Source organism: Crinia signifera, chromosome 6 (genome assembly GCF_055691185.1).
Source record: "Crinia signifera chromosome 6, ASM5569118v1, whole genome shotgun sequence".
NCBI classification, from domain to species: domain Eukaryota; kingdom Metazoa; phylum Chordata; class Amphibia; order Anura; family Myobatrachidae; genus Crinia; species Crinia signifera.
Window position 1 is genome coordinate 245,823,420 of NC_139222.1, and position 21,741 is coordinate 245,845,160.

The following is a 21,741-nucleotide window of genomic DNA, read 5'->3' on the forward strand; positions in this document are numbered from 1 at the left end:
TTTGTTTTGCTTTCGGTGAAGTTATCCTATGAACGAGAACACTACTTCTATACAATAAAGTAAAAACTGCATTTTCCATTTTAACGGCTCAAAGAGCAAAATAAAGACGTGGCCTGGCAGTTCCTGGCTCCTTGCGCAGAAGACAACACTAGCTGCACCATTCTAGGCCATAAATCCTAACTACAAAGTTAGCGGAAACAGGAGGGAAAGGTAAAGGGGAGTTTATTCATGGAAAAAGCCGCGTTTGCTTTTACTCCCTGCATGGCTGCCTTCCAATTAGCAATAGATTTAGAGCGGTGTTTAGAAGACACAGAAAATAAAAAGGCAGCCTGAGTGCAGAGGAGCCAGTGGAAAACCAGCGTGCTGGCAGCAGAAGAACAGAAAGCGGCTCAAAGACAGCTCTGTGCATAAAAGGCTGTCAAGATCCCGAAAAAGGCGCCTCAGCTGGAAAATAAGATCCCAGAACCAACCGGAGCTGGAAGTCAGCTTTATGAAGATCATTTTATAATTCCACATTTGCTGGCACCGGTCGCCGATGCCTTGGTTGCAGCTGCCTACTAGTAAAGGAAGATCTCAACCCTGAGAAGAACGTCCACATTGTTCCTCAGGCTAAGTGAAGTCTCTCCGTTCACTTGTGGTCACCAGGGGCAACACGCTGCTCTTTATGTGGCAAATGCTGTTCACACAGGGGTCGAGTCAGGAAAGCGTTCTCCCGGAACCATGTTCTTTGTGAGGTTAAGTCAAGTAAGCAGGCCCTTGGCTCCTTTTAATTACACTGGTTCTCCTGTTCACCCCACAATGTTACAACATCAGACAGAAGACGACAATGAGTCCTATGACCTCTAGACCACACTTGCTCGCTGGCACTAGAATTCACATGAGAAGCGCTCGGCTTATATCCAGTTCTCTTATACAGTTCGATTGGTCTCTTAATATTAAATAAAAGAGCAAAAGTGACAAGCTACCACAAACTGCTATGGCAATCGGGTATATTTATGTGTTTTATATCTGTATTTGCCTAATGGTTATATTAGGGGATGTATATTAATAAAAATAATAATCATCACACAATCCAAAACACAATTAACCCTAGAATGAATGCGTATATATGTGGTAGGGTATATAGATTGTATGCCGCACTGATGTGAATGTTCAAATATTCTCTGTAAAGCGCTGCGGAATATGTGTGCGCTATATAAATACATGCTCCCAGAGAACTAGGCCCATCTCTTATAGGTTAGAATAGGTTATAATATATAGGGTGGGATGTTGTAACATCCGCAGCCCTGTTTCGCCCCCCTTCACCGGCCACCGTATTCTAATTAATCGCATATGCTCTAACATATGCGATTATTAACGCAAGGGACAGCTCTTGCGAAAAGAGCTGTCCCTTGCGATGCGGCTCCAGCGCTGGACTTCCAGGTCTGAGACGCTGGGTCCGGCCGCAGGGCATGCTGGGAGGGATCTGAGACGGATCCCTCACACAGCACTGCGGTAAGAAGCCCATAAGCTTCTGCAGGGCCCAGCATGCCCTGCGGCCGGACCCGGCGCTCCGCAGCGCTGACACTGCTGAGGGGGGTTAGAGCGTACAGAAATGCTGTAAAAAACCCTGATAACTGGGTTTTTACTGCATTTCTGCTTTAGAGAATCTCCCCCATAGTTCAGTGACCATCTTCGTCTGCATACTCATCTCCATCATTGGCCTCAAGCCTCTAGTTGTATGTTAATTAAGATCTCACTACTTATATTTAAGCTGTAATGTGTATTGAACTGTGACGCTCTCTATTCTTAATTTATTCAATGTAATGCCAAGTTTTGTCTCCCTGTACCGTTCCTTTGTACGGCGCTGCGAGACACTTGTGGTCACTTATAAATAAAATTATAATAATAATAATAATAATAATAATAACACAGGCAATATAGCTGCAGAAACCTACACTTATATATAACATTGGATATATATAGCAAATAAATGCAAGATTAGTATATACATAGGGGAGGTTTAAAAGATAAGAGGGACCAAGTATAGGCTCCACACGTAGGCTCCCCTTTTGTCAGTTGCACAGTAGACTTGGGTATTGAGTCTACTATTGATGCGCAGGTAGCCAGGAATATGGTGCTTATGCTATGCTCCCCGAGACTTCTCTATTAAACATATGCAAGTCTCTGGGAAAATGGCCACAACAACTTTTGCCTGCTGATTTCTGCTGCAGTGCCAATGCGGGACTCCAGGGAGGGGAGTTTAATTGCATGGTGGCAGGACATGCAGTCTGGACCATGCACCCATTATAGATACACCAATCACAAATGTTGTATGTTTTTTCACTGTCCATTTTCCCAAACTGCAAGCATGCATGTAAGATCATACCTGCAACTGAGGGACTGTGCTGTAATGGAGCATTCACATACACAGTGAGCGCAAGCAGACGGAACTGAGGGCTATGCAAAAATGGATGGAGGTGTACAATTGACTATTTTTAGACATATATTTTCCACAAAAGTATATGCTCTTGAAACAGGGCCCTTGTGTGCTTTTCTCTACCTTATGTTTATCAATGGCACAGAGCCTTTTGGTTCGGCTGGTAGGGTGTTTGTGGTTATCATGACTGTTCCATGCCATTTTCAGCAGCAGTGGTTATACAGTGTGTATACAAGAGTTAAAGTGGGGTAGAAAGGGGTGGAACAAAGTTCCACCAACTGCAATGGTAGAAACTAGTACTAATTCCACCACAGCCCTGCAAAATAATTCCAACAGAAATGTCCGTTCCATAGATGATGTAGACCTACATAGATGATGTAGATGTACATAGATGATGTAGACCTACATAGATGATGTAGATGTACATAGATGATGTAGACCTACATAGATGATGTAGATGTACATAGATGATGTAGACCTACATAGATGATGTAGATGTACATAGATGATGTAGACGGCGCGGACTATCCGCAGCCACCTCCCTCTCCACAGGTCCTGGCAGGTCCATGATTCTTCTCCATCAGCAGGCTGCCCCTCCTAGTACATGCAATTTAAGCAGTTTGCCCCATAGTCCTTGACACGTTTCTTACGATGACTGGCAAAAGCGGTTTCCTCAGAAGGTGAAGAGATATAAATCATTGCATTTGCCTGGATTGGAAGGAAGTGTTCTCCCTCTACCTCTCTCCTTCCACTTTTTCCCCCCACTTTCTATCTTTCTGCTGGCGATACCCTCTGCAGTGAAGCCCTGACAGAGGTAGCTTAAGTGCACCTCTGCCAGCTCTGCACAAGGACTCGCATGGTGAGGGGACGTGCGTTCGTCGGGATGTGTTAACCTGCTAGCTGGGCTCCCAACAAACGCAGCCCAGCGAGCAGGTCTCTATTGGGCCCTATGTGTATATGGGCACTGTTGTAGGCACTGTATATATGGGATAACTTGCATAAGGTGTGCTACTGTGTAGCGTAACATGAATAAGAGGCACTACTGTGTGCCGAAACATAAGGGGCAGTACTATGTGTTGTATTATGAATCAGATGCTCTACATGAAATGTAAGATTGTGCTACTGCGTGGCACAACCTAAATTGGCTGTATTGTTATGTGACCACACCCCTTTATTGCGAGACCACTGTCCCTTTAAATTTGTTTGATTGTAAGCTCCACTGGGGCAAGGACTGATGTGAATTACCAAAATATGCTCTGCATAGCATTGCGGAATATGTGCATGCGCTGTATAAGTAACTATCTACATAAGAATAATTGAACGTTGTGTGTGTACATATGTATGTATGTATGTGTGTATGTATGTGTGTGTGTGTGTGTGTGTATGTTCCACGATAACTCAAATGCTTTAACTAATGGTCTTCAAACTTTGCACACTACCTTCTCATCTTAAGACCCGACCCCCCCCCCCCCCCCCCCCCCCCGATACATCAAAAAGATATTGTACCCAATCATACAATCTCAACTGGTTGTATGACAGATTATGCGTACTGTACATTGTGTGTCCAAAAAACCCCAACGACTGCCAGGTAGTTGAAGGGAAAGTTGGACACAATCATGATTTTATCTGATGTATAGCTACCTTAAGACCGGTCTTTCTGATGTATGGCCACCTTAAGATTGGTCTTTCTGATGTATGGCCACCTTAAGATCCGTCTTTCTGATGTATTTCCACCTTAAGTTCGAAGATGGGTTTATTCTGACAAGCCCTTAAGGGTGCTGTCATAAGGGTCCATGCTATTATACTGTATGTCGTTGGAAATCTTATGACTTTCTGAATATACCACAATAAAACAGACTCCCTTCAGTGGACCCTTAAAGGCCTATAAGGGTCCATGAAATGAAAAACATTTTCACTTTACAAAACTTTTGACAAACGGAAATGAATAAGCGACTCACTGGCAGAGTGGTCTGTGAATCGAACACTGTAAATATCTTTGTGAAATCCATGTGAGATCGGTCCCAAGTCAGTTATTTTTTCTCTTGATTTTTTGCTTATTCATTGAGAGTTTTCAGGATCTTCTGTACCTTCTGCAGCAGCTCCTGCCCTGATTTGGTTGGGAAGGGAAGGTGGATAGTTAGAGACCTGCTCTGGCTGCTGCAGTAGCTTCTGCCTTGCTGTGGTTGGGAAGGTGGATAGTTGGAGACCTGCTCTGGCTGCTGCAGTAGCTGCTGCCTTGATGTGGTTGGGGGTAGGGTAGGTGGATATTTGGAGACCTGCTCTGGCTGCTGCAGTTGCTGCTGCCTTGCTGTGGTTGGGAAGGGTAGGTGGATAGTTGAAGACCTGCTCTGGCTGCTGCAGCAGCTTCTGCCCTGCTGTGGTTGGGTTGGGTAGGGAGATAGTTGGAGACCTGCTCTGGCTGCTGCAGCAGCTTCTGCCCTGCTGTGGTTGGGTAGGGTTGGTGGATAGTTGAGGACTTGTTCTGGTTGCTGCAGCAGCTTCTGCCTTGCTGTGGTTTGGTAGGGTGATAGTTGGGGACTTGCTCTGGCTGCTGCAGCAGCTCCTGCCCTGCTGTGGTTGGGTAGGGTAGGTGGATAGATGGAGACTTGCTCTGTCTGCTGCAGCAGCTTCTGCCCTGCTGTGGTTGGGTAGGGTAGGTGGATAGTTGGGGACTTGCTCTGGCTGCTGCAGCAGCTCCTGCCCTGCTGTGATTGGGTAGGGTAGCTGGATAGATGGAGACTTGCTCTGGCTGCTGCAGCAGCTCCTGCCCTGCTGTGGTTGGGTAGGGTAGGTGGACAGATGGAGACCTGCTCTGGCTGCTGCAGCAGCTTCTGCCCTGCTGTGGTTGGGTAGGGTAGGTGGAACAAGAACTGAATAAGCATAACATTTCACCCATCCATCTGACAGGCCTTAAGATTAGTTATTAAATAAATGAAAAGTTAGTCAGAGCTGAAGAAAGGCTTTTTGGCACCCTTAGCAAAATGTCAGCTTACAGCTCCCACCACCATTCACACTCCAATTCCGACTTTCCAGAACCTCAGGTGAAAGTTTGGAGGGGGCACCTTAGTTTGCCGGTTGCATGAAGTTCAAAAAGGATGTAATAGACAGGGGAACCTAAGCAGGTTCCAAACACTGCCCAATGGTAGAGCCAGTCTTGAACTTACTACAATTCTGCAGCATTAATAATAACAGTTGTCAAGTTAAGAACATGGATAACAATACAAAAGACATACCTCTATATAAGGACAAATTTATGCACTTTTCCTGGGCACTTAATACATTAGAATCTGTAGAGGACTTGGGTTCTGAATCAGGCCCAATGTACAGTATATGAGATACAGCATCACCCATCGAATTAATGAACACAATGACCTAGATCAGCGATGGCTAACCTTGACACTCTAGCTGTTGTTGAACTACACATCCCAGCATGCCCTGCATCAGTTTTACTATTTGGCCATGCTAAAACTGATGCAGGGCATGCTGGGATGTGTAGTTCAACAACAGCTGGAGTGTGAAAGGTTAGCCATCACTGACCTAGATAGTAATTGGGCTTAAATGACTACAACATAAAGGCAGGTAGCATGTACTGCATGCAGAGTAGCCTGCTTAAAAAAACATGTCACTGTTCCCTTTAAGAGAGAAAATAGAAAAGGGTTTGTTATTTTTCCCACAACAGAGCCGTCAAAATGACCCAAATCACATTAGAACATGCAGGGGGAAAGCTGCAATGATATTGTATGACCTGACAGATTATCATTTATTTATGAAAACATCCCCTGCTTCCTTTGCTGGTTAGATTCCAACCACAATAAAACCAAATTTATCATCTAGTAAAGGATTTAATGCCAGACAGGGGCCCATCCGGCTCATTAAGACAAATACACTAGACTGATTTCAACGGATGGATATAAAAATAGAAACTGATTATGTGCTCTCGGACCGCTAAGTTCTCTCTCTCGTTCTCCTTGTCTGGAGAGAGAGGAGCGCTTTTTGCTACGTCCTCTGGACTGACCCCATTGCTTCTCTGCAAGGACTAGTCTTTCTCAGACAGCAATATGGTCATGATGTGATTTATGAGTTATGATTTTGTTTTGCTTACAGGGGTTACTTGATCTAATTTTATACAAAAAAAAACGGTTTTCCCAGTGCGGGAAAGGCTGAGAGAGCTTTCTCCATGTTTGTGCGTGAAGCCGAAACAACAACAAAAAATTCTGCAAGGAATATATCCGAGGGCGCTGCTGGTCAAGAGAGATTTATGCTAAAAATACAGCCGTTTCTGCAGACTGTTTCTAAGTCTAGAGGATACTGCGCTCTGACTGAATTGTATTTAAATAGGACTCTGGAAGTAAATGGTGTTTACTGAAGTGATGCTAATGTTTTTGAGGCTCTAGGGTTCATTACATGTGCGCAGTTACACGAGACGCTGATTGCAAAACGTTTCCTATGGAAACTGAGGGGTTTTTTTTATTCTAGAGCTTAACTAGAAGTCGCTGGGCACCTGGTCCTCTAAGTTATCCCCATTTACATACGTTTAATGCCATAAGACTGGATGCACAGCAAAGCACTATAATATGCATCTGGATGCTGCTCTGATTTTTTAATTTAAACATATTTTTTGGTACTTGTTTCCTAGCACGGCCACAATCGCGGGCATCGTGTGCCTTAAGTTTAAGGCACACGATGCCCGCGATTTCCTTTGAAAAAAGCACAACTCGGGTACATTGCGTCGGTCGTGTGCCTTAAGAAGGCACACAACGTGACCAACGCGATGCCCACGATTTCCCCATAGGCTTCAATGTTAAAATATTTTAACATTGAAGCCTATGCGCGCCCGACGCAATGCCCCCGATTTCTCCATAGGCTTCAATGTTAAAATATTTAACATTGAAGTCTATGCGATGGACCCGATTTGTCCATAGGCTTCAATGTTAAAATATTTAAACATTAAAATTGAGTCCATTTAACATAGGAAAAAATGGGAAAAGGCCCAATATGGGCCATTTCTCATTGGGTATGGCCCAGTCATGTGTGTAAAAAATAATGGCCCCCCATTGTGGCCGCCACCCCCACGATTGACGCGAACCCGAAGCGTGGCGAGCGAAGCGTGGTGAGCGCAGCGAGCCCACGAGGGGCGGCGGTGCGCGTCCTCCGACCTTTTCATTCCCCTACTATCCACATCGGTGTGGAGTTGAGAATAGATTAGTGTGGCGAGCGCAGCGAGCCACCGAGCCCGAAGCGTGGCGAGCGTAGCGAGCCCCGCGAGGGGACGCGGATACCTGTCAAGCCGGCGAGGGGCGTCCCCCGCGGCCTTGACAGGTATCCGCGTCCCCTCGCCACGCTTCGGGCTCGGTGGCTCGCTGCGCTCGCCACACTAATCTATTCTCAACTCCACGCCGACGTGGATAGTAGGGGAATGAAAAGGTCGGAGGACGCGCACCGCCGCCCCTCGCGGGCTCGCTGCGCTCGCCACGCTTCGGGTTCGCGTCAATCGTGGGGGTGGCGGCCACAATGGGGGGCCATTATTTTTTACACACATGCCGGGGCCATACCCAATGAGAAATGGCCCATATTGGCCCTTTTCCCATTTTTTCCTATGTTAAATGGACTCAGTTTCAATGTTAAAATAATTTAACATTGAACCCTATGGACACGATGGACCCGATTTCTCCATAGGCTTCAATGTTAAATTATTTTAACATTGAAGCCTATGAAGAAATCGGGTACATCGCGTCGGTCGCGTCGTGTGCGTTTTGGTATGCACCCGACGCGACCGACACGATTTTTTCCGACACGACCACCACGATAGAAATTGTGGTGGCCGTGTTAGGAAACAAGTACCTATTTTTTTATGTCAAAAAAATACATTAATATACAAAATACGTAAACTGTTTAATTCATACATTGAACTTGGAAGGTGCTAGCAAGAGCCCTCACCATATTATTGGCACCTTATGCAGCAAAGTAGAATTTTTCATCCAGTATGGCTCAAGGATGTAGTTTCTGCATGGAGAACGCTGGTTTAAAATGGAGAAGTGGTAAGCAACTGGTACAGGTAGTAATTCTGTGATGGTACACTTTGAACCGTAATGACGACAAGGTGGCATGGTGCAGTGCCAGATTAAGATCCCATGGGGCCCTAGGAAACATAGGTTAATGTAACCTGTAAAATGGTTAACAATCTGGGGCCGTGTTGCCTACTTGGACTTCGACAGAAGCTTATGTTGCCAAATGGATGATCAAGCACTGGGCATCATTAACCACCTTATGGTGTAAAACAAGTACAGCATGCCCACAGTGAATGATGCTATTTTGGCTGAAGCACAAGAGACCTCATACTGGTGTCAGACTACATATCTGATGCATACAGATCTCCAGGGTCTGTAGCCACAAAGCAGCTTCTAGCAGTTGCATGCATTTTTGTGGCTGTAGTCAGCAGTTAAAGTGAGCCGGAACGGGGCGGAACTGTGTTCCGGTCACCTTGCCCTGCTGTGTCTGCCTGCAGCCTGATTTGCTACAAAGAAGACAGCCTGGCAGAGCAGTAGAAACCCAGCTGTCTCTTTTAGATCAGGTCCATCCTTCTGCGACTCCAAGGCGCGGCTATTTTAAATGAAGCGCCCTGCTTGCGACTCGCAAGCCAATCAGAGCTGCAGCTGCATGATTGGCTGGCAAGCCGTGAGACAAGCCCGGCATGTCATTTTAAATTACCGCGCTGCAGAATCCCAGTTGGACCTGTTCTAAGAGAGAGAGAGATGGGTTTCCACCACTCTGCCTGGCTGTCTCCTTTACCGCCCACTAGTGCACACACTTCTCCCTTGGCACTGTACATGTAATGTTACCCCTGGCACCATGCATTTAACCCCTGGCACTGAGCATGTTACCCTTGGAACTGAGCATGTAAGCCCTGGAAATGAGCATACCTAATTATCCATGTGGCCATAGAGGGAGAATGTAATAGTGTGCACAGCATAGCTTGGCCCCGTGCCCATAGCGAGCCACGCAAGGGGATGCCATACCATCGTTACCTCCCCTCCTTCATTCTGCAGGAGACTCCCTGACATAGCAGCAATCTCCCTCTCTCCCTCATTAGTCCAGCAATCTCCCTCATGTCACCTAGCCCACATTACACTGTTACATTTTTGTGGAAAAAAGGAATGAGAGACAGATACATTTACATTGAATCATCAGTGCCATTTCCCAGCATTTTACCAAGTATAGTAGCTCCTACTAACGGCTTTGAGGCTCATCTACATTTGGATATAAATCATTTTACAAGATTCCTCTCAGATGTAGCAGTGCACACCCACGCTTCTAGGTGCCACGTTCACAATCTCTTTTCACAATCTCTCCATTTATGGGACTAGACACGCCCTTTGGGAGGAGCATGACACACCCCCTCAATGAAGCCCTTAGCAAAATTCTATTAGCAACTATAATCTCCCTGAAACTAGTTTTCAAAAGTAGGCAAGTATGTGCCATGCACTTAAACAGTGTCCATGTATAAGTCAACATAAACACCCCAAAAAAATATACGGAAAGGTCATATCCACCTTTTTTATGTCAACCTTTTAAACGTCGACCTAATGCTTGTGTTGATCTTTTGACAATGTCAACCTTTGTCCTGCCAAACCTATGATCCATACCCAAGCAAAGATGCAGCTATTTTGGCTATCCTGTTCGTTGTCTGTAGAACGGCCAATTGAGAACAATGACAATATTGAAAATAGCATGGTACAATACAGAAGAAAGAGAACTACTTACAGTGCCAGACGCAATCTCCTCAGTCGGCTGAACGTCTAACCTCACTCAGAGCATCAGCAACCAAAGACAGCCTGCAAAGGAAGTGAGGACACACACAGGTTAGAGAATGAAGGGATTATACAGGAGCATGGGTATCACACAAGGCTAACAAAAGGTTAGTCTGTCCTTAAAGGCCCCAAGAGAAGGAAAATAAACTTATTGACGGCAAATTCAGTCAACTGAGAAATGCAGCTGCGAAGTTCGGTGTCGCACATAACGGCGTACTGCGGTGTGGAATATTCTCTCATCTTCCCCGGCACCGCTATGGAGGTACAAGGATAACAGAGCAAAGCTACATCGTCAGGGCTGGCCTGCCCGTTACGCAGACTATGCACAAGAGTAAGGCGCCATAGTAATCAGGGTGCTGACAGTGTCTTCTCCAATAATGTCAGTGTGCCTTACTGTGAGCAATAAAGGCAGCCGGGCAGTGAGTGGTGCGCTTGCTGTAGCACAGGTACAGCCGGGCAGAGCGGGAGGCAATTCTGCTATATCAGAGGTTTAGAGTAGGTCTGAAGCTATTTAAAATCCTGTGCTGGCTCGCGATCCAATCAGAGCTCCCAGTCCGGCAGCCAATCAGGAGCAGGGGTACATAAAAGATTAAGAAGTACACACTACAAACTAGATGTTCAACATCTCATATACAAGTCTCTGGTGTGCCACCGCCATCAAAGACAGGCAAAGGAAGTTATATGGATACCAAAGCTCTTTGTTCAGGTAAGGTTGCTCATTTGTAGTCTGAAGAAGACCACAAATCTTGTGCTGCTAATTGACTGAGAGCAGGACCATCTGTGGCAGGGTTCATGCACCAGAGGCCACACTTGGACTTTCCAGTTTGGAGAGGGACTGGCATTCCGAAAAGTCTTCTCTGTGAGGTGAAGAAGGGGAGTCAGAGAGGAGGAACAGCACAGTGTGCATGGCACAAAAGGGACAAACGAGGCAGGTGCCACTCAAAAACAGCCCAAGAGCACTCCCACTGTCCACAGCTGAGGTAGCAGTGTGAACAGTAAAATGGTAATGGCCAGGGTATTTGTAGCTTTTTAATTGATGTATAGGAGCCAATAGGGCAGATGTATTAAACCTTAACAAGAGATAAATGCAAAAGTGATAAAGAGAGATAAACGTCCAGCCAATCAGCTCCTTACTGACTTTTTTCAAACACAGCCTTTAACATGGCAGTTAGCAGGTGATCGGCTGGACGTTTATCTCTCCTTATCACCCTTGCATTTATCTCTGGTTAAGGTTTAATACATCTGCCCCATTGTGTGGTATTACTGTGAGGGGAAGTACGTGGAATTACTGTGAGGGGTGGGGGGGGCAGTGTGTGGAATGACTGTGTTTTATCATTGGGGGGATGATGTGTGTTTCATCACTGCAGGAGACAATGGACCAGATGTTATCAAGCATCCAAAGTGATAAAGTGGAAACTAATAATCAACTAGCCAATCAGCTCATACCTGTCATTTTTCAAACCCAGCCTGTAACAATAGGAGCTGATTGGCTGTCTGTTTATCATTTATCCATTTAATAATGGAAACCGGCATTGATCATTCATATATGCCCAAACAGCTTAAGCTTGGCTCGCACACATGAAAAGTTGTTGAAAGTCACAAGGGGGTTTATTCTAGTTCATTCTTTCTGACAAAATCCTTCTTAGATGGACAAAACCATGTGCACTGCAGGGGGGGCAGATGTAACATGTGCAGATAGAATTAGATTTGGGTGAGTAATTTTGTTTCTGTGCAGGGAAAATACTGACTGCTTTATTTTACACTGCAATATAGATCTCACTTTGAGGAAAAACCCCACCCAAATCTAATTCTCTCTGCACAAGTTACATCTGCCCCACCCGCAGTGCACATGGTTTTGTCCATCTAAGAAGGATTTTGTCAGAAAGAATGAACTAGAATAACCCCCAAGGTCCCATCGCAAAGCGGATTTGTGTGCAACTTAGAAGCAGGTCCCTAACTGGCAGGATTTCTAGAACAAAGGCTATTTTAAGGTTATTTTTTAGGTAATGTAATTTACATGGAAGCTCTTTGGGTAAATGCATTACAGTCCCGCGTGTCTTGTGTTGTAAGACCCTCCAGGGCAGCCTGTTCCACCCTTGTTAGGACTCTATAGTAGCATCCCCATGGAGCCCATGTTGCTGACCCAGAAAGTGTGCTGCTTACATGCTATAGTGTAGTAACAAGGAACTCTAATGCTGAACAAGGCCGGCGCTGAGTGAAGGGATGGGTGTGTTTATGACATTTCCTAAAAGAATGTCCGCCTGAACTAGAATGGCTCATTTGCATATAGTACCGCATTTACAAACTCTCCGTAATGACTGAACTACATATTCAGTCTGTCAGTCGCATGCGATTAAACACAAAGGCCCATTATCACAGCAGTCTGTGCCCTGCGGAGAAAGGCCATGGTTCTAATTGTGTGCAGCAATGGCCATTGCCTACAACACTGTAGTGCTGCAATTTAATTGTGCTGCATGAACTTCAAGCAATTAATCACGTCCATGGACTATAATGAGATGATTGAGTAATTGCTTATTCGTGGAATTTATTGTTTCAGCCTAATCAGGGCAGGAAATGTTACAGTGACATTAGTAGCGGCATTTCCTAGATTCATTTTAGGCGATTTTAATGGCGCAAAGTAGCATTGGATGTTCAAGGTGTATAATGCCATGGGAATGAATCGCAGGGACTGAAAGCTGTCCGTGCAACTTCCTCCTTCAACTGGCCATACATCTACAGATTCATTGTAAGATCTGGCTGGTTGGAACAAACACCTGGTAATGGATGAGAGTAAATGACAGGTGACCATTTGATTTGAAATGCTGGAAAACTGCCAAAAACTGTAATTCAGATATTACCAGGTTTTTGTTCCAACCAGCCAGATCTGACAATGTATGGCCAGCTCTCTTCATTGTTCTACAGAGCCCAGAGCTCCGGTTCTCCTCCCCCCCCCCCTCCAAAAATGTACTGGTAGGCTAATTGGCTCTCAAGAAAATTAACCCTAGAATGTCTGTGTGCGCGTGTACATGTGGTAGGGAATATAGATTGGAAGCTCCACTGGGACAGGGACTGATGTGAATGAGCAGCTATACTCTGTACAGCGCTGCGGAATGTGTATGCGCTATGTAAGAAACTGCTAATAAACAAACATCTCCCACCACGCCATAGTGGGTGGTAGGGCATGAAATAACTCATGTTTTCACTGTCGACCTTCCTATTGTTGACCTAATGTTTGTGGCATCCTTTTGACCCTGTCGACCTATTTCATGTGTCAACTTAAGCCCTGTCGAACTTCAATGGTCGACCCCATGCATGTCAACCTAAATAGGTGTCAACCTACAGTAGTGACCGTATGCCCTTTCCTACGGCGGGTGATACGTCTGTCTAGCATACAGAGCTGCAGAGTCTGTGAGCGACTCACTGCCTCAATCCTCTAAATATTTGCATGATTCAAGCAGTCCTGGCAAGAATCTCTTCTCTTTCTATGGGCATATAATCATCTGCGGTGTGCAGCCAAATTATTACTAATCTGCAGACTGTAAATGGGTGACTGCTAAGTAAACCATCTCTCAGAATGTTACCATCCCCATCCCCCCAGCCGGCGAGGAGGCCTAGCACAGACATGATGAGCTCTTGGGTGCAGCACAGGGTGCTAATCATTTTTTCAGGTCCACCGGTATGCAGTCATATTATCAAGTCACTAGGTCGACTTCAAGAATTTCATAAATGTCAACAACTGGGAAATGTTGACAGACAGAATTTCGATATATAAAATATCAACATAACCCATTGCCGGTGCACGGCTGTAGTCATTACTAACTGTCACATTCCCCAGGTCACCTAGCCGGTGCACATCTGTAGTCATTACTAACTGTCACATTCCCTAGGTCACCTAGCCGGTGCACAGCTGTAGTCATTACTAACTGTCACATTCCCCAGGTCACATAGCCGGTGCACGGCTGTAGTCATTACTAACTGTCACATTCCCCAGGTCACCTAGCCGGTGCACAGCTGTAGTCATTACTAACTGTCACATTCCCCAGGTCACATAGCCGGTGCACGGCTGTAGTCATTACTGTCACATTCCCCAGGTCACCTAGCCGGTGCACAGCTGTAGTCATTACTAACTGTCACATTCCCCAGGTCACCTAGCCGGTGCACGGCTGTAGTCATTACTGTCACATTCCCCAGATCACCTAGCCGGTGCACAGCTGTAGTCATTACTAACTGTCACATTCCCCAGGTCACCTAGCCGGTGCACGGCTGTAGTCATTACTAACTGTCACATTCCCCAGGTCACCTAGCCGGTGCACGGCTGTAGTCATTACTGTCACATTCCCCAGGTCACCTAGCCGGTGCACAGCTGTAGTCATTACTGTCACATTCCCCAGGTCACCTAGCCGGTGCACGGCTGTAGTCATTACTGTCACATTCCCCAGGTCACCTAGCCGGTGCACGGCTGTAGTCATTACTGTCACATTCCCCAGGTCACCTAGCCGGTGCACGGCTGTAGTCATTACTGTCACATTCCCCAGGTCACCTAGCCGGTGCACGGCTGTAGTCATTACTGTCACATTCCCCAGGTCACCTAGCCGGTGCACGGCTGTAGTCATTACTAACTGTCACATTCCCCAGGTCACCTAGCCGGTGCATGGCTGTAGTCATTACTAACTGTCACATTCCCCAGGTCACCTAGCCGGTGCACAGCTGTAGTCATTACTAACTGTCACATTCCCCAGGTCACCTAGCCGGTGCATGGCTGTAGTCATTACTAACTGTCACATTCCCCAGGTCACCTAGCCGGTGCACAGCTGTAGTCCATCGCTAACTGTCACATTCCCCAGGTCACCTAGCCGGTGCATGGCTGTAGTCATTACTGTCACATTCCCCAGGTCACCTAGCCGGTGCATGGCTGTAGTCATTACTAACTGTCACATTCCCCAGGTCACCTAGCCGGTGCACAGCTGTAGTCCATCGCTAACTGTCACATTCCCCAGGTCACCTAGCCGGTGCATGGCTGTAGTCATTACTGTCACATTCCCCAGGTCACCTAGCCAGTGCATTGCTGTAGTCATTACTGTCACATTCCCCAGCCCACCAGACAAACCTGGCCCACCTGCGGCTTGGAGTTCTAAAACCAGGCCAATGTATAATGTGTTTTGTGGCTTCTGCGTGTGATTGTCACCATATAAATGGCTGTTGAGGTCTCTATAGCAATGCTGTCTTCTCTATGCAGAGCAGCAACACAGTATGACCGAGCCAGCTTTGGAAAAACAAACATTGGGCCCATTGGGGGCACAGAAAAGTACTAAGCCTATTGCCAAATTGTATTTTAATCAAGCTATGAATTTCAATGAAGTCCATACATACCTTACATTAGCTACTGTACCAACACATTTAGTAAAGAAAATTATATATATATATATATATATATATATTTATTTATTTTCACACGCATATATACATACAGTATATATTTATTTTGAGTTGCTAGATTCCCCCTGTATAAGGAAAGAATAAATTCATACCAAAGTTTAGTGGATGATTCCGTGTGAGGCAGCAGCTCCTGAAAGTTATCCAGGAAAGGAGCGCCACCCAGTGGATTTGCAGGGTTTAAACTCCACATGCAAATGTAACAAAAAAAAAATCAGCCAGAGGGATACAACCAACAGAACGGGTGATTTAAGGATATGTATGATCAAGGTAAACTGTGGGACACGGTTTGTGTCAGAGCGGATAGGAGATGGTAAATCTTGGAATAAAGGCTCAATTGTAACTGTTTAATGATTACTGAAAGCTAGGTCATTTAAATTTGTCCCAAGGCATATCTGTCCTGTCCGCAAGTCAAAACAATACATAGACTTCAAATGCTATATATACAGTTTCACAACCTCTTCTTTGTGTATTTCACCATACATGATAATCGCTTTATTCTAAAGATGTATAATTAGGGGCCTCCTACTCCAATAGAGTATTTGGGCAGTCATAAAAACCTAGTTTTCTTCGGGTGCATAATGCAGAAAAATCAAGAGGCCCAAAGGGATAATATTGATTTAATGTATAATTCTCACAAATTCTACTCATTATATATAAAATTAATTAAATTAGCCACAATAATGCTTTAATGTGGGTTAACTTAATATACCTCTGATGCGAAAATGCTGCTTATCGCCAGTAAGCATGCTCCCATTAAATAAATTGTGAAACTGGCATTAGAGGGAAAATGTTTGCTGTAAGGTAAAAATAGGGAAGTCTGTCTGTACCAAAGAATGTTCTTAAGTGAAAATGCAGGAAACACCCCATTTTCGGGGGTTTTACCACATTTATTTTCATATGCACTGAAACCCCTCTGCCAGGGTACCACTGCTGAGGGATCCTTCCCAGCATGCCCCACGGTCCCAGACCATCAACGCAAAGTACAGTGCTTATCGGAAGAGCGGTCCTTTGCGTTACTAATTGCATATATTAGTGCATATGCAATGAGTATGGATGCAATAAATGGTGATGTGTGGCGAAGAGGGGCGGCGGATGTTTAGAACATCCTGCACACAAAGAGAAAAACGAATATAGGATCCATTATATGATATTAGTGGTCTTCTTCAAAGTATTTGGGGTTCTTAGGGCGGGATGTATTAAAATACATCGCCGCCCCCGCCGCGATGCCGCCGCATATGTACTAACATATGCGGCTGGCATTGCGGTGCGGTGACGGAGGCCCCCCGCGATACCTGGAATGTGGTGTGTGGGGGGTCTCCGTCACCTCCCAGCCGGCTCCTGCATCCCTCACGCGGCGTCACGCCGGGGACAGCTAAGCAAGCTGTCCCCGGCGCCTCCTCCTCCCCACTGCAGCCGGAAGGACGTCCGGCTGCGTCGATAGGGGGAGGAGAGGTTTACCTTCCAGGGTCCAGGAGGACGCTTCAGGAAGGTAAGCCAGAGGAGGGGTCGGCGAGGCGGCGGGTTTGAGTCGGCGGCGAAAAGAAGCCCACCTTTGGGTGGCGATACCCTTCACTGTGGTATCATTTTTGATACATAGGAAAATGCGGTAAAACCGGGGTTTTACCGCATTTTCCATTTGATACATCTCGCCCTTAAAATGTGTCAAATTGCTATTCTATAAAAAAAATTGAAAGCAGTCAAATATTATAGAAAAAGAGTTTTGTTTCTCTCATTTCACTCATGAAGCACACACATATACCGGTCCCATACCTTGTAATCCAATTGCCTGCATTTTGCATTTATTCACCTTCCACAAATGACGTAATTACTGGCCAAATAAAAATAATTAAACATTTCTTAGTGACTAATTAGTCATTTTGAAGTGTGTCAAAGGGCCGATATTTGTGAATAGGTCAATTTTCACGAGTCGCTATAAAAGCCCATTTTACACACAAATGTGGGTTATTGCAGATAATACCCCTTTCACATCGCAGCTAATTACCGGGTACAAACTGGTTTCTTGCCGGTTCGACCCGGTAATTAGTGCGAAGTGAAAGGGTTACCGGTTACAGCTAACCGGTAGCAACACGGCAATCCTAACCGGGTAAACCGCAGCGTTCTAACCGGTTCGCTGCCGTGTTGCTGTGCAGTGTGAACAGGGTAAACGGGTCGAGCGATCAGTTTCCCATTCACACTACGGAGGAGGCAGCGTCAGCTCTAAGCGCTGCCTCCTCCCCTGCCCCCGATGACGCTGTGCCCCCCACATGACGTCAGCGAACTGGCAAAATATTGCCGGTTTGCAGAGGCGATGTGAACAGACCGCACATGCAGGGTCGCACCAGGACGGAACCGTTTTGAAAGTCCCGGAGCGACCCTGCATTTGCGATCTGAAAGCGGTATTATTGAATTCCCCTCTCTGAGCGTACAAAGGAGGACTATGGAACACTACTGCTGACACTTTTATTCTGTGGCACTTTACTACAAAATGTGCTTATTTATTGTTCTGTCACTTTAGCAGTGATTGTAGTTATCCAATACTGCTACATACTGTATGAGAGAGGAAACAAGGAAACAAGTACCTGGGAAACTGATACTAAAAAGTAAATAACAGCGATTTAGAGAACTAGTTGGGAAAAAAATAAAACTATTTAGCAAGTAGCTGTTTAGTTTACAAAATGAATGTAGAAAGGTCAAGAAGAGACCGCTCCTATTCATACTGGGGGCTTATGTGCTGCAGGCGGACCTCCAGGGAACAGAAGGTACAATAGGAAATCTTTACCCTAATATCTATGGATGACTGATCACTAGACTCACGTAACAGCTGTTCACACACATACAGGATAATGGCTAATCATGGTCTCTGATGGTACAGTCACATGAACATATGCAGCTCTGGGATCAGGACAAATATGAGGACACGAGTGCTGCTGTACACGAAGGAACGTAGGCAGGGCCGGCGCCACCACTAGGCAAATCTAGGCATTTGCCTAGGGCGCCGGCCACTGGAGGGCGGCATTTGCCCCCCCCCGCGGGGGTACCTGTCCTGCGGCTGTGTATATAAAGCTTGCGGCGGCAGCGGGGGGTCCCTGCAGTCAATAAGAAATAGAGCGCTATCCGCCTGGCTACGTGGAAGCGCTTCTGTTGTGGAAACACTGGCCGCACGCTGTTTGGCTGAGATTCAGCCAATCAGCGTGCGCCGTGCGGCCAGTGTTTTCACAACAGAAGCGCTTCCGCGTAGCCAGGCGGATAGCGCTCTACTTCTTATTGACTGCAGGGACCCCCGTTGCCGCCGCCGCAACACAGCCGCAGGACAGGTACACCCCCCCCCCCCCCCCGGGGCGCCCCCACCCCGACTCGCCTGGGGCGCTCCGGTGCCCTGCACCGGCCCTGAACGTAGCACAACCCGAGGGCGGATAAATCTAAGTTAAAGTTTGGGGTTGGATCACATTTAACACTTGGCCAAGGCTTGTATAAAGGATAGTATGTAGCCAAGGGCGTTACTACCAGAGGTACACAATGTTACTAGTGTCATTCAATGCTCGGCCTTGGGGGTCTGGGCAAACAACCCTTCAGTCCTATTGAAAGGGATAGGTCTAGATCAGCTTCTGTTTTTTGACCAGGATGTGACGTCAGGAGAGGGCAGAAGTTGTTCGGAGCCCTCACAGTGGTTTTTTATTTTATTTGTAATTTACGTAGGTGTCCGTTATTTTCTTTTATTTCAGCTTGATTGTGCGCTCGCTACAGATTTATATTCCCCCTCCAGGTATACGTGGACCCAGTGCATTATGGGAAAAGTAAAAAAAAAACAGAAGTGGTTCTAGCCGGAAATCTATTGAAAGGGGTTTGGAATATATGTTCCACATTCACAAGATCAAAAATTAGCATGTGTACATGGTCATAGCGTCGACACTGAACAAAACATGTTCATGGTGTCGACTTTGTCAACATTCACTACATCATTGTTAGAATGCCAACATTTTGTGTAATCATTTTGTCAAAAAGCCTAATACTCATGGTATTATGACAATAGCAACATGATGACATTCTGCCAATGTCGACATTTTGCAGATGATGACATTAATGAGGTTTATATTTTGAGAATGTGAACATCAATGTCGACCTTCTGCTGTCAACACCGCATGTCAAGATAATCACTGGAGACATTTGGGTTTATTCTAGTTCATTCTTTCTGACAAAATCATTCTTAGATGGACAAAACCATGTGCACTGCAGGGGGGCAGATGTAACATGTGCAGAGAGAATTAGATTTGGGTGAGTTATTTTGTTTCTGTGCAGGGTAAATACTGGCTGCTTTATTGTTACACTGCAATATAGATCTCACTTTGAAGAAAAACCCCACCCAAATCTAATTCTCTCTGCACAATTAACATCTGCCCCACCTGCAGTGCACATGGTTTTGTCCATCTAAGAAGGATTTTGTCAGAAAGAATGGACTAGAATAAGGCCCATTGTGACTGGAAGACTAGAATCCATTAAATTGTTCCCATAAGCCACGTGCTCTGCAGCAGCAGTTTGGGTTGCGCCGCCTTTGCTTGTTTTCCCCTCGGGCAGACCTTGATGCATTCAAAAGTGCCTTCTGCAAATCCACACGACGAGGAATCCTACAATGGTCTCCGATGACCTGGAAACACTGCTGTAAGGTAACGATCTCTTAATATTTACAAAAATCACCGTTAGTTACGAGGTGTAGCAGCAGTTTGACAGAATGAGCGTTGTTTTAGGGCAGTGATGGCTAACCTTGACACTCCAGCTGTTGTTGAACTACACATCCCAGCATGCCCTGCAACGGTTTTACTATTTGGCCATGGTAAAACTGATGCAGGGCATGCTGGGATGTGTAGTTCAACAACAGCTGGAGTGTGAAAGGTTACCCATCACTGTTTTAGGGAAACCATTTTTCTGCTTTCGCCTACTTCTAACTTAAGTATTTTCCCACCATTTTTTCCCTTTTAGCTCTAGAAGCTGGGTTTTGGGATATATATATATATATATATATATATATATATATATATATATATATATATATATATATATATATATATATATATATATATATATATATATATATATATATATATATATATACACACACACACACACACATACACATATATATATATATATATATACATACATACACATACAATAGGTGATTCATCGCGCCCTACCGCCGCTCTTCACACCATCGTAAGGGGCTGCTCGCCCTTAATGTGTGAAGTTTTCTTTTGTGTGCAATATGGTTAGTTTTATAATGGATGCATTGTATTGCAACTTCAGTTACCAGTTAAATATTGAAAATAGAAAGGGCATATAATTTTGAAGGGGGGAGTATCCCTGCTTATACATGCTATAGGATAAGTACAGAGGAAGTGAATTTTAAATATAGTGTAGCAAGTGTAGCACGTGCAGGGTAAAACAGCAAGGGGTTACTTAGGGCGAGATGTATTAAAGAGAAAATGCGGTAAAACCCCCGTTTTACCGCATTTTCCTATGTACTATTACCCGACCGCCACGTCACCGCAGTGTAGGGTATCGCCACCTTTGGGTGGCGATACCCTATAGAAGCCTATGGGCTTCTTTTCGCCGCCCGACGCCTCCGCCGAAAAACCCGCCGACCCCCCTCTCCCTCTCTTACCTGGTCCAGGTCCTCCTGGACCCGAAAGGTAACACCTTCCTCCCCCTAGTGACGCAGCCGGACGTCCTTCCGGCTGCAGGGGGGAGGAAGAGGCGCCGGGGACAGCTTGCATAGCTGTCCCCGGCGTGAGGGATGCAGAAGGGGGCAGAGAGGTGACGGAGACCCCCCGCGCATCACATTCCAGGAATCGCGGGGGGCCTCCGTCACCGCATCGCGATGCCAGCCGCATATGTTAGTACATATGCGGCGGCATCGCGGCCCCCCCGCCCTATGTCTTGTACTTACTTTCCTATGTTATAGGTGTTTTCCTGGGCTGCAGTTCAGGAGAGCAGGGGGCAACGGTGTTGTGTGTGTTGCTTGTTCTGTCTTGTATCTCGTGTGGCGTCTCCTCCCACAGGGCGGAGTTACTGGGCATGGCAGCA

General features: G+C 45.8%; 1 protein-coding gene across 2 annotated transcripts in view; it reads right to left on the reverse strand.

The window, feature by feature from the left end:
* The window catches only part of LZTS2 (leucine zipper tumor suppressor 2), a 147,842-nt gene that overhangs the window by 68,815 nt on the left and 57,286 nt on the right, over nucleotides 1-21,741 (reverse strand). For both annotated transcript variants that reach the window (XM_083149221.1, XM_083149223.1), the window contains exon 2: nucleotides 10,181-10,251. The gene's annotated coding sequence lies outside the window, so the exon portion shown is untranslated. The remainder of the gene's footprint in view (nucleotides 1-10,180; nucleotides 10,252-21,741) is intronic.